At 30.6% G+C, this 11,624-nt stretch overlaps 1 long non-coding RNA gene across 15 annotated transcripts in view; it reads right to left on the bottom strand.

Moving 5' to 3' along the window:
* Positions 1–906: 906 nt before the first annotated feature.
* The window catches only part of LOC112210002 (uncharacterized), a 234,113-nt gene continuing 223,395 nt past the window's right edge, over positions 907–11,624 (bottom strand). For 13 of the 15 annotated variants that reach the window (XR_010844578.1, XR_010844585.1, XR_010844582.1 and 10 more), the window contains 2 exons: positions 3,930–4,004; positions 907–1,196 (listed from right to left, as the gene is read on the bottom strand). This is a non-coding gene — a long non-coding RNA (uncharacterized lncRNA). Of the gene's footprint in view, positions 1,197–3,929; positions 4,005–4,274; positions 4,366–6,740; positions 6,932–11,624 lie in introns of those variants that run through there. The other 2 variants (XR_001343676.2, XR_001343677.3) reach the window with 2 other exon arrangements.

The raw sequence follows: 11,624 nt of genomic DNA, 5'->3' as shown, positions 1-11,624 counted from the left end.
ACCTGGGCAGAATAGCCTGCATGGATTTGAGTTTTTAAGTCACATAGTTCTAAAATTGTATTAAGTAGATTGTCCCTGAGGATGCCCGGATTGGCCGAAACGTCGGACTTATAAGAAAAATAAAATGTGTTGATTTATTTTTAAAAAATTAACCAGTCTCAATAAAGTGTTTAAGATTATAAATTGAAATATTTTATTAGAAATATTTTATCTTTCTTTAAAGATAAAGAAAAAATTGTTTCACTATTTAATGTTCCACAAAAACCGGTAAATACCTATTCCATATCTTTTCCAACCCACTCAACTCAGGAATATCCAACGGAAATAGATATGTTTAATTAAGAATTCTCACAGACAATCTAATTTGATAAAGATTTTATACCAGTGAATTTACCTAGAATTTAATATCCCGTAAGCACCGGTTTTCATAACTTAGAAATTTATAGTAGGCATTACAGTGTCAGCGAATCATAATCAAATTATGATGACTGATTTTTACGTGACACAGAATTCTGAAAAGATTTTATCCTCTACATTTTTTTAATTTTCCGTACTATTTGCACGCAAATCGTCGAAAAACATCAAATTTCTAACGATTTTTTGCGGTTTAAGCATCAAATCGGAAAATACGGGGATAAAAATCGTTTTGATATTAGATGTTCTTTGAGAGTCCTACATTGAAATTGTTATTGATACTCTTTCCATTGAAAATTCCAGAGATAGGTGCCTGGAGAAGAAATATAAGAAAGTCCATGAAAAGGAACCTACCCAGTTCATTTCGAAATTCTTAAAACCCTCGGAAAAACAGGATGTCATTTAAGCCTTTAACATCCAGTATAATAAGCCGTATCTGAAATCCAGAATATGGAAATGAGACAAATAAATTAAGGAATAAATAAATAAAAATAATTAATAAACATTTATTTAATTTAAAAACTCCACATTTATTTTCTAAAACAAGACAATCCTTGAATGTTTCATTATAATTCATCTTATCAATCTTTTATATTCAACATTTGAAATCAGTGTGCCCTATTTCTCAAAATGTCAAGCATCCACCACGATTTCCAAAAATTATTTTTAAGTCTCCGCTCACCGATGACATTTCTCCTAGTTTCACCTCCGTCTTATCTTTTTAGTGAGTCATGGTCAGGTAGGAGTCTCCTAACTATTTATCGAAATGTCAGGAAAACATTCTGAAACGAAAAAATAAAATAAGATTAATGATTTTACTAATAATATCCCAATCCAATAAAGTTAAATTTCTTAATTGAAAGTTATATTATATTTGTTAGTTTCTTTTGTGTAAGTAAACAAAAGGTGTTTTGAACTAAATAAAAATTCAGTCATTCAGAAAGAACTAAATTTCAAGTAAAACCTAATTAGAATTAATGAGCAAGAAAATAAAAATACTAATGTTAAATGCTAATTTATCAGTTCTTCTTGCCTTGTAGTTAAACTACTTTTCAAGTTTTTTTTAAATTTCATGATTTTTTGATGACAGAACTAAAAATTTTTCAGACGATCCTAATCAATACTACCGATTAAGCGATGGCAACATACAACGCGCGTTACACTAATTGCACTCTCACATATAATAAATCCGCAGTTAAAAAAATAATGTATTGACTTTGACTTCCTAGTTCCCAAAAGTGGGTGCCTCATGCGTATGCCAGAGGTTCCACAAGCTAATACTACTTTCTCCAAATATTACAAAAGAAAAAAAATAATAATTATAAAATCAAAATAACAAATATACAGTATATTTCAGCATTTACATGTAATTTTTTAAAAATATTTTCCTACTTACCCAAACCTTCTAAGGATAATTTTGGCGACATTTTTAATTCCACAAGAGTGGCGCTAATTCTTTTAGAACTAAAAAAAAGGTGCTATGACGAAAAATGATTGGGTGCCAAAATCCATATTCGAGATATATTTGCAATCTTGGATTTGTTCTTTGTTAAGTATTTAACTTTAACATTAATCTTTAGTAAAACATCATAAAATATAAAAGTAGATGTACCAATTGTTTTTTCCCTAACATACCTAGAAAAAAAAATCAAATAAATAAATTTTAAAAAAATTAATGCTGTTTATCATCATTATTTACAGAAAGAGCTAGATTGATTTTTCACGATAAGGACATACTCAAATCAATATGAAAGAGAAACTTAACTTTATCATTTACCCGTTTCATTTCAATATGACAAGCGAATAAATTTTTCGTACTTTCATATTTCGGCTAGCAATAAAGAAGTGGGGAAATAAAAATGTTGATGAATCATAATAAACAAAAAAAAAAATTAAATTTAAATAAAACGTTAATTTTTTTTGGATCTAAGTGTGACTGTTTGAAAACAACAACACATAATTTTGATAATTTGAATCATAGATACTGCCTTAATTGGACCCTGCCATCAACAAGTTTTAATGCCACTAGAAAATCCAAGGGAAATGTACATATTGCATTTCCTAATGGATAAGACATCGGTGTTTGTTAGTTTTTTCCCCATAGCCACTATTCCTGAAGTTTTTCCCCCTACTTCTTCTGTGATGGGCTACATTTTAAGAAGTTTTTGAGTTGTAATTCTATTGTAGTGAACGTTGAGTTTTATTATGTGCTGGGGCACACATTGGTTTTGAAATTTAAACTAAACCTAAAAAATGTATTCCTTAAATAGGTGTCCTGTCACGTCGTTTCTGAATTTTCACCTGGTTTGCTGCCAACGCACCGGAGTGGGCTCTGGTGTAAAGTCCTGAACAGTAGATTTCTTTGGTGCTGTAGAGAGTCGAAAAACTTTATGTGCCTGCGTTGGACGAATTCAGGCACTGTGAGTAGTTCGAAGAGAGTTTGATATATCTTCATCTTCTTCAGCGACGTAGATGGCGCTGTGTCCCTTCTCTATGATGGGTGAAGAGTGGAGCACCATATAGAAGTGCTAGTCTCAAACTACTTTTATAAATTTGGAGTTTGAGCCTTACTGAGAGTACGGATGATGATAAAGGTGGTGTAGCCGGTATGATCTAAGACGGACTCGTATGTTTTTCATGTAGGAATGGGCTGTGTCATGTGGCGATCCAATTTAATGCCCAGATAAACTAAAGAGTTTGAAGGCCTTTGTACGGAGTTTGCCACTTGGAGAGTGCAAGGTAGTCTGGTTTTCTTCCCTTTCTGTAGTGCGAACATCACGCAATCTGTTTAAGCCGGGTTTACCTGGATGTTGAGGTGGTGTAGTTTTTTTACTATCTCCTGGCATGTTTTCTCCGCCCGCTTGAGGGCATGTTTGGCGCTGCTGCTATAAATTGCGATGTCGTCTGCGAAAGCGGGTATTGTGGCAATGGTGTAGTTATGCCCCACGACATCCGCAGTTTATATGGAGAAGAAGAGAGGAGACAAGACCCCCCATTGTGGAACACCGCACGTAACTGAGATTGTTCTGGAGTGATTTTCGCGAAACCGTACAGATAGGCTACTGTTATCTAGAAACGATACTATAATGCTATAGAGTTGTCCTGGGCAGTAGATGTCCGCGAGCTTACGGCATAAAATGCAGTGAGAAATGGAGACGAAGGCCTTCGTACAGTCTATACGAACATAGCTGTTGCATGGTTTCTATTGAAGTCTCTTCACACCTCTGTTTGTAGTTTCATGAGGTAGTTCCGAGCTACCAAAAAGAAGATATAGGCAGTCTTCTTATATTGCTTTAGAAAAAATACTTAGAACAAGTAGACAGGTCAACATAAGTATTAACAAGAATCCAAAAATATGAAATGGTTTTCAAGAATATTAATGAAGCATAAAATATATTAACAAACATTTACAGATAATGTCTATATATTTTTAAATAAATAAACATGCTTATGAGATCAATATTATATATAAATAAGAACTGAATGTTATGTACGAAAGAGTGAAAAATACTCACTTGTCAACAAGAGACTTATCTAAGGCTCAATGCTCTTAACATAATTCGTAGAAATAGAGGCATCCTCTAATTTACCTGAAATAAATTATCTTATATCAGAAAATATAAATAATTATTTAAAAATATAATAATAAAACATTACATAGCCAAAATACTGTAAAATATTTCACATATCAGATCCACTTATAGCGGATTAAAGGACTATGTTTTATTGCATTCCATAAATAGTTTCAAGTGAACGCAGTATGGGCAGTAAAACATGCCTTTACAAAATAATCGGATAAAAATTATAACTAGTTTTTTAATTATATAATTCCTTTAAATATAAAAATGATAATTCGAAACCTTGAATTACTGAGTAGATGAATAAACTGAAAAATCATTGTAGTTGTTTTTAAAACATCCTCACAGATCCCTGATAGAAAACGCTTCAAAACTGAAAAATATTAAGTTGCTAGCTAAATAATTAAATATTTTTATTAATATTTCACTAATTAGAAGTATGGCAAAAAATGAAAAATTATAGTAATAATATCAAATATAATCCACCTTTTTATTTGACATAAAAATACATAGATTAAAAAAAGAGGTAAAATTTCTAAAGATATAGTTAGAATTAGTTTTACTCAAAAAACTGATGACTTAACAACTATCCATTAGAATGAAAATATAGATATGTTATGAAAATATTTAGATTTTCAGTTCTATACTAGAACTATGTTTCCATTGGAGCTATGTTCCAAATATATGAAGGAACTAAAAAAAAATTGCAATTAAGTTGCTAATACCCAGCATATCGATCTGTCCAATAAACAATATTCAATGATGAAAGAGAATTAGTTAGAACTAACTAGTTGAATACATTTTTTTTTATTTTCGACTAATAGAGTTAACAATATTCAGCTAAGGTTAAGTATTAATGGTGATGTAGGCTTCCCAGTGAGTCCAGATTAATGGTTTCCCCCATGCTTTGAAACTAAATATATTTGTTAATAAATCAGCATTTCCCATATATTTTAAACTTCTATTTGGGTTTATTATCACTATTATATATTATCACTTGAGATACAATACTACTCTAATGAAGTTCATTGTTTTTTATAACATGTTCAACTGAGTAAATACCTTTTTTTTTTAATTAAACAAATAGCAGAACCCTAAATAAATACATTAAATCATAATAAATCAGTATAGCTACAACCCATGAAGGGCCCAGGTTTCACCACTTTTTGAAAAAATACTATTAATATACTAACGATTGGACAAGGAGGTGATTCGGTCAGAATCACGCTCGAACGCCAGATATTTACTCAATTAAGGGGCTGGGTTGATTCCGAAGGGCTTTCGAACCTACAGAGCTGACTCAAAGGCTACAAGTAACAGATAATAATTCTCTGCCACAGTCGGATTCGAACCCGGATCTTTAGAGTTAGTAATACATTGCCTTGCCAATGAGCTACCCACTCCCACTTCATTAAAATATAACAAGTAATCGTGTAATAGTATTATTTTTTCGTTTATGGCAATGGATAGTTTTTTAGTTAACTTTTTTTGGAATCTCGACAATTGATTCAAAGAAAGTTGAAATGTTAAAAGTCTTATGTATGTCAGATAGTTCCTTTCTTAGGTGGCTATTCAATACAAATATTTGATTATTCTATTGTTTATGATTTACTTGCGTGGCAAATTTTATAATGCAATAAGAACTTATGGCGAGGTCGGAGAGATCATGTTTACCGGGGGAGGGGGAGCGGTTAACATTTATAAACTTCGGGGGGTTAAAATTTCGTATCTAGTTTTGGAAGATAACGTTTATTTATTTATTTATTTATTTCCACCTTCCCCTGCATTATAAGCAATACAGGTGTGCAGCAGCAGTTCGATGTTACATATCCATCATTAAACTACAGCTAATAAATCAGAAGATAACGGTTTGTCATACATAGCATTTAAACTTTACTTTCCTGCCAACTCAGAGTGATGCCATTTCAAAATGGCTCCCATAGAAAGTGCATACAAATTGTCTAATATGGAAATAATTTGATATAAGCACACAGGAAACTAGCGTTTCCTTTACTTAAAAACTTTACCAAAATTTATTAATAGGAAACATCGCTGCAGAGACAAACTAGAAATTCCATCCTTTTTTCCGTTCAACAGTGATCTTTTAGAAGATAATTGACTTTAAGGAAACATTAAAACACACATCAAAGAAAGAAAATACATACTAAGAAAACTTCCTTATTCAAATTTAGACTAATCACACTGGAAGATGAAATTTAAATTATGTTTTTTCCGTTTCAAAGATATGTACAGGAGATACCATTTATATTCATACAAACATGATGCATAATACAATTTAAAAAAATCAGTATGTAATTTTATGTATGCTTGAACAAACCTTCAACAAAACTGTACTGTATATTCAAGCTCCCTGCGAATTTTATTAGACAAATTTTGTCATCTAGTTCAAAACATAATTCAATTCATTATAAGACAAAACTAAATAGAATCATCAATCGATTGATCCTTATTTTTTCACATTAATTTCGGATGTTTTAATCATCTGGATTCAATTAATCAGATGTTCATATTTTGCACAGCTAGTTAAAGAATAAAATAAACAAATTTAAAAATATACTCAAAAACCGTATTGAATACTTTTCATTGTGGTTTTCCAAAATTTAAAAGGAATTTTCACGCATATATGATGATAAAAGAGGTAATTGGATCTTTGATAAAGTTATAAACGTAAAGATACCTGTCTTCGAATTACGACAGTAATGCAGCATTATACAGAATTTCACTTACCTCTGAATAACTATCTGATATCAACATATTCCAAACAAGCCAAAGTAGAAGACACGCAACTATTGTATCATTACTTTGAGTACTCTGAGGTCAGTTTATAACAGACTGACCAACCAGTTACAATACTTCGTACACCCACAAAGTCTGTGTCAGCAGCAGTTACGGGTTCTTTGCCACTGATAGCATTTCACTGATAATATCCCCACCCCACACTTAACAACTAAACTAGCTCCTGATTATAGACAGTAAAACAATATTGGTTTTTTTTTTTTTTTTTTTTCAATTAGGGTAAAATATCTCGTCTCTATCTCGGAGGGATACAAATGATTTTATATATTTTCTTTGTATGTTAATATACTCGACAACATTACATTATGCTACCTATTTTAGAAACAATTTTAACAAATTATCAAATATTAGACTGTTTCACATCGGGATACTGTAGTGAAGGAATTCAGAACATAACTTCAATCAAGCAAAAGTAAAAGAAAATATCTCTTCTCATAAGCCAATATCTCGGAAAAGGAAAAAAAAAAAAAAAAGGAAAAAAAGCCCAACAATTCTTTCTATTTTATTTTATTACATTTTTTTTCTCTCTCTCTCTTAATAAATTTCCTTTTCAACTTGAAAATTGTGAGATTCTCAAACCTATTAATACTTGAATGTCCGGCAAACAAAACACAACAAGAAATATTCTCTTTTATCTAGATGAGAATCTAGAATAAAAATCATAATATTATTTTTGATAGTATATTAAAAGTAACAGACTATGCAACAATATGTCACATCCATAAATACTTGATATATATAAAGAAAATGTATAACAGATATAGTCATGGTATAATATATTAATAAATCCGATATATTTAACTAAATAAATAATAGTTACAAATGGATTCCCCGAACTGTCCTACAGAGATATAAGTTAATTATATTTGGCTGTAATAAACAAATGCCAACCACACAGAGGGGAAAACATTCTTACTTAGCTACACTATTATAAACAACACGGTCATTTAAAACTGAATAAAAAAAAAAAAAGAATAAATAATAAAAACAGATTAGTAGAGCTCCACAGTTAATTTTATCCTAGTTTTTATTTGAAATACATAAAAAGTGATTCGATTGTTTTAATAGATATTTAAAACCTGGAAAAAAATGGCGTTCGAAAAACCTCAAAAAGGTCTTTTTTCAACACTGAGGTTAAAATGTTTATGTGTGCGGAGTAATATAAAAAGCTTTACATTACAACTAAATTGGACGTACTATAGATGTGCGCAAGACCTTAAAAACCATGAGAAAATATTTGGAGATGAAAAATTCGACTAATTCACTTTAACTCTCATGGTATAATTCTACCTAAACATAGACCATTGCAATTCTCTAAAAAGAAATTCTCCAATTTCCTTAAGACATCAACAGTTCACTAACTAAAGAGTATTTTTAACAACATGAGAATTTCTGAATTTTTGGAAATAATAATTTATTTCCTTTTAGAACAAAAAAACTTCCAAATCCAAAATGCAATAGTGACACAGAGGAATGTTGAACCATGGATTTATGTTATGAAAAACTCTCGACAAAACGAAAGATATAACTAATAAGATAAAATTTCATAAAAAGTTTGGTTGGTTCTTAATTGCATAAGTAGGTTCAATTGTTTTTTTTTAATGCATTGGAATATCTATATCCTGTAGACATTTATAAAAAATAGAATTTCTTGACTTTTTGTAAGAATTGCAATAAAGTTGTGACAATAGGGGTATTCATGATGTTGTGTTAAATGTAAAATGTTTTACCATGTTAAATGTTATAAGTATAGGATTGTGAGATGCCCTGTTTAAAGTCCTGTTAAATGGTAAATGCATAAGAGCTCCTAGTGGATTTTCTGAGCAACTTGTTTTATAACCTTTCCTTCCAAAACTTCGTATTATTGTTTACCTCTAAGTTTTCACTAAAGTAATTTATTACTTAATACCTAAATTGAGTGAGAAGTGGAAGTTGTGTAAACCTTTGGCAACTGAGTGTCTTGTTGATCTTCTAACTTGTGAGGAAGAGTATCAAGATGATTGACAACTGTCATTACATTATTATTATTGTCATCCATTGCTTTATTAGTTATAAGAAGATCCAAAACAATACTGACACAATCAAAACACAAACACCAAACAATACGTGAGGTCTTTCTCCATTTAACAAACCTAGTAACAGAAGTCTCAACCATGTTACATGTTATGTCGTTTTACCATGGTAAATGAAGGAAATCTTTCTCTATTTAACATGAGTTTTTCCATTTAACATGATTTAACATGTTAAACTAAAGACCATACTACCCCTAATATGAAAAAAAAACTTACCTGATGATTTTGATAGCCCAGATATATTTATATTTTTGAAAATTGTAGTGTAAAAAAAATAATATAACTGCAAATATTGAATAAAAGAATTAAAATTAAGTAATACCAATAGGGATAAAATCAATATTTTCAGATCGTTTAGGTCAATCTTTAAAGCAAGAAAAAACTTAAACCAATCAAGATATGTGACTTAAGGAGCTGAGTGAGTTACAAATAATATAAAAAATTATTTTGAATTTTCTCTTTAGTTTAGAAATGGTACATTTTGAATGGTTGAAAACGTTACCTATAGCATAGGATATGGAATGCTAATATATATTGTAGAAACTTGGGAGAAGGTTAAAGATAGGAAATTACAGGCTATTGTGGAAGAAGTGCAAAGAACATACATAACACGTGTAACAGCAGTTATTTCGCTGACAATGCAAATGAAGTACTTTGACACAAGCTGTGTATGAAAGCACATGTTCTTACTCCCTACTAAAATGCACAGAGGTCTCCTTGCAAATACATTCTCTTTTCATGATAGCATATTAGAGAAAAACCCACACTCTGCATATATGCACGCTCGATAAGGCTTAAATTAAATTTTCAACCTTAATTAATATTTAGAAGAACCCGATAGTTGGATGCCAATGCGAAGAATAGCTGATTATAAAGCTCAGCCTACCTAACAATGTCAAAACCCAACCCTAGAAGGTTGGCCCTACTACCGCAATTCTCCCAACTACGTCTTGGCCAATCAATCAAACGTTCTCCCTTGGTTCCTTTAAGTAAAAGTAGAGAAAACAAATTAAAAAAAATGAAAAATCAAAAAAGAAATTTTTATTCAATATAAATATATACCAAATTACAAGCAAATTATGAACAAAATTTCTATTTTATTTAAAAGATGTAGAAAATTAAATTTTAATTAAACAATAAACAAAAACACTGGCGGCAATTAATATGAAGACACGTTCATGTACTGGAGTAATGTACAGCAAATTTCTGATGAAAAGTTATAATGAAGATTTTTTTTTTTAATTCTATAAATAATGAATAATAATATTTAGTTGATTTTAATTACTATTTTATTGAGAGGAAAAACAGAAACAATTAGACAATACACAAAACATCGGAGGCGTTTACGGGAGTAAAATGTACTCAATTTCTAATGAATAGTTAATCGTAGTCACATTTTCGGAAAATAGGACCAAGAAAGATATCAATTATTAAGATTGCTATTTGGTGCTTAATTATAAATAGAATTTGAAATATTTCGAGATAACACTTATATTTATTTATACTCTGAGGAGCAATAATAAAAGTTTGGGACATATTGAAAATACTTGGAAGAGGAAGAAAAATACAAGACAGTCTAAGATTTTATAGTATATTTTTTGCGATTTTTTCTACTGACATTACACCCATAATTCGGAAAGTATAATTTTCATTTTTTCTTCCCAAATCTTTCGAACTTTTCACATATATTTTTTGCGATTTTTTCTACTGACTTTATACGCATAATTCGGAAGGTATAGTTTACCTACTTTATTCCCTAATCTTTCCCACTTTTCACACCTAGGTCGCATACAGTAAAGGGAACTTTTGACCGCATTGGAGCAATGTTATCTCTTAAGAAAAAGAGATGGAGGAAGGTAGCAAAAATGAAATAAATTAGGGGCGGTTTGAGGGCTAAAGCAACATCAACTCTGTATTAAACTGGGTAACAAAGACATCCCTGGGGATTCTGAAGATTAATCGCATAAATCAACCGTTTTGTGGTCTTGAGATCACCTAAAAACATTCGAGGAAAATTGGGAAAATGAATTAATTAATTACTATGTTCTACGGTAAAGAAAAAAAAATACAATTCCTTATTTCTAATACATAAAGATATTACCTACAACGAGATGGCCAAGGTAACTAGCAAACTATGACCGCAATTCGTTTTCATTAGAAATCAAAAGAGAATACTACGGTTGTGGATAGAGCCAATTTATGGACAGAATGTCGGACAGAGGTTATTTTTTATAATTCACCGGCTGAATACATGTGCTTCGCATAAAAATACACTACTTCCTACGAACGAGTCAATAATAATGGTAATTGTGAAGATTAGAACATAGCATTCCGTTTAGAAACATTCCTTAAATCGGAAAGAAAAAATAGAATCATATCTTTTAAGTGGATTAAATACGAATAATCACAGAACTCAATTAAATAAATAATCTGTTAAACCAGACCTAAAATTGCTAAAAAAAAACTTTACAGTATTTACGTTTATCATTTCTAAGTAGTCGATCTTGCAATGAACAATTTCGCACTTCTTTATGGTGATAGAGTATATGAAAACGTACTGTCATACATAATTTCTGTTATAGTACAAGAGCCCAAGAAGAGTTCAAAGAAAAAACAGTTATTTCGAATTTCTCAGTCGAAATTGATGAGCCTGCCAAGTATAGGTAGGGGGAAAAGAAAAATGTTGGCTGTTTGATAATGTTAAAAAAAAAGTTAATTTTTCATTCGGAGCTCTATATCTTTA

Source organism: Halyomorpha halys, unplaced genomic scaffold (assembly GCF_000696795.3).
Source record: "Halyomorpha halys isolate HHAL.00 unplaced genomic scaffold, Hhal_1.1 Scaffold560.1, whole genome shotgun sequence".
Classification (NCBI taxonomy): Eukaryota; Metazoa; Arthropoda; class Insecta; order Hemiptera; family Pentatomidae; genus Halyomorpha; species Halyomorpha halys.
Note: the sequence above shows the minus strand (reverse complement) of the source record. Positions and strands in the feature narration are given on the sequence as shown.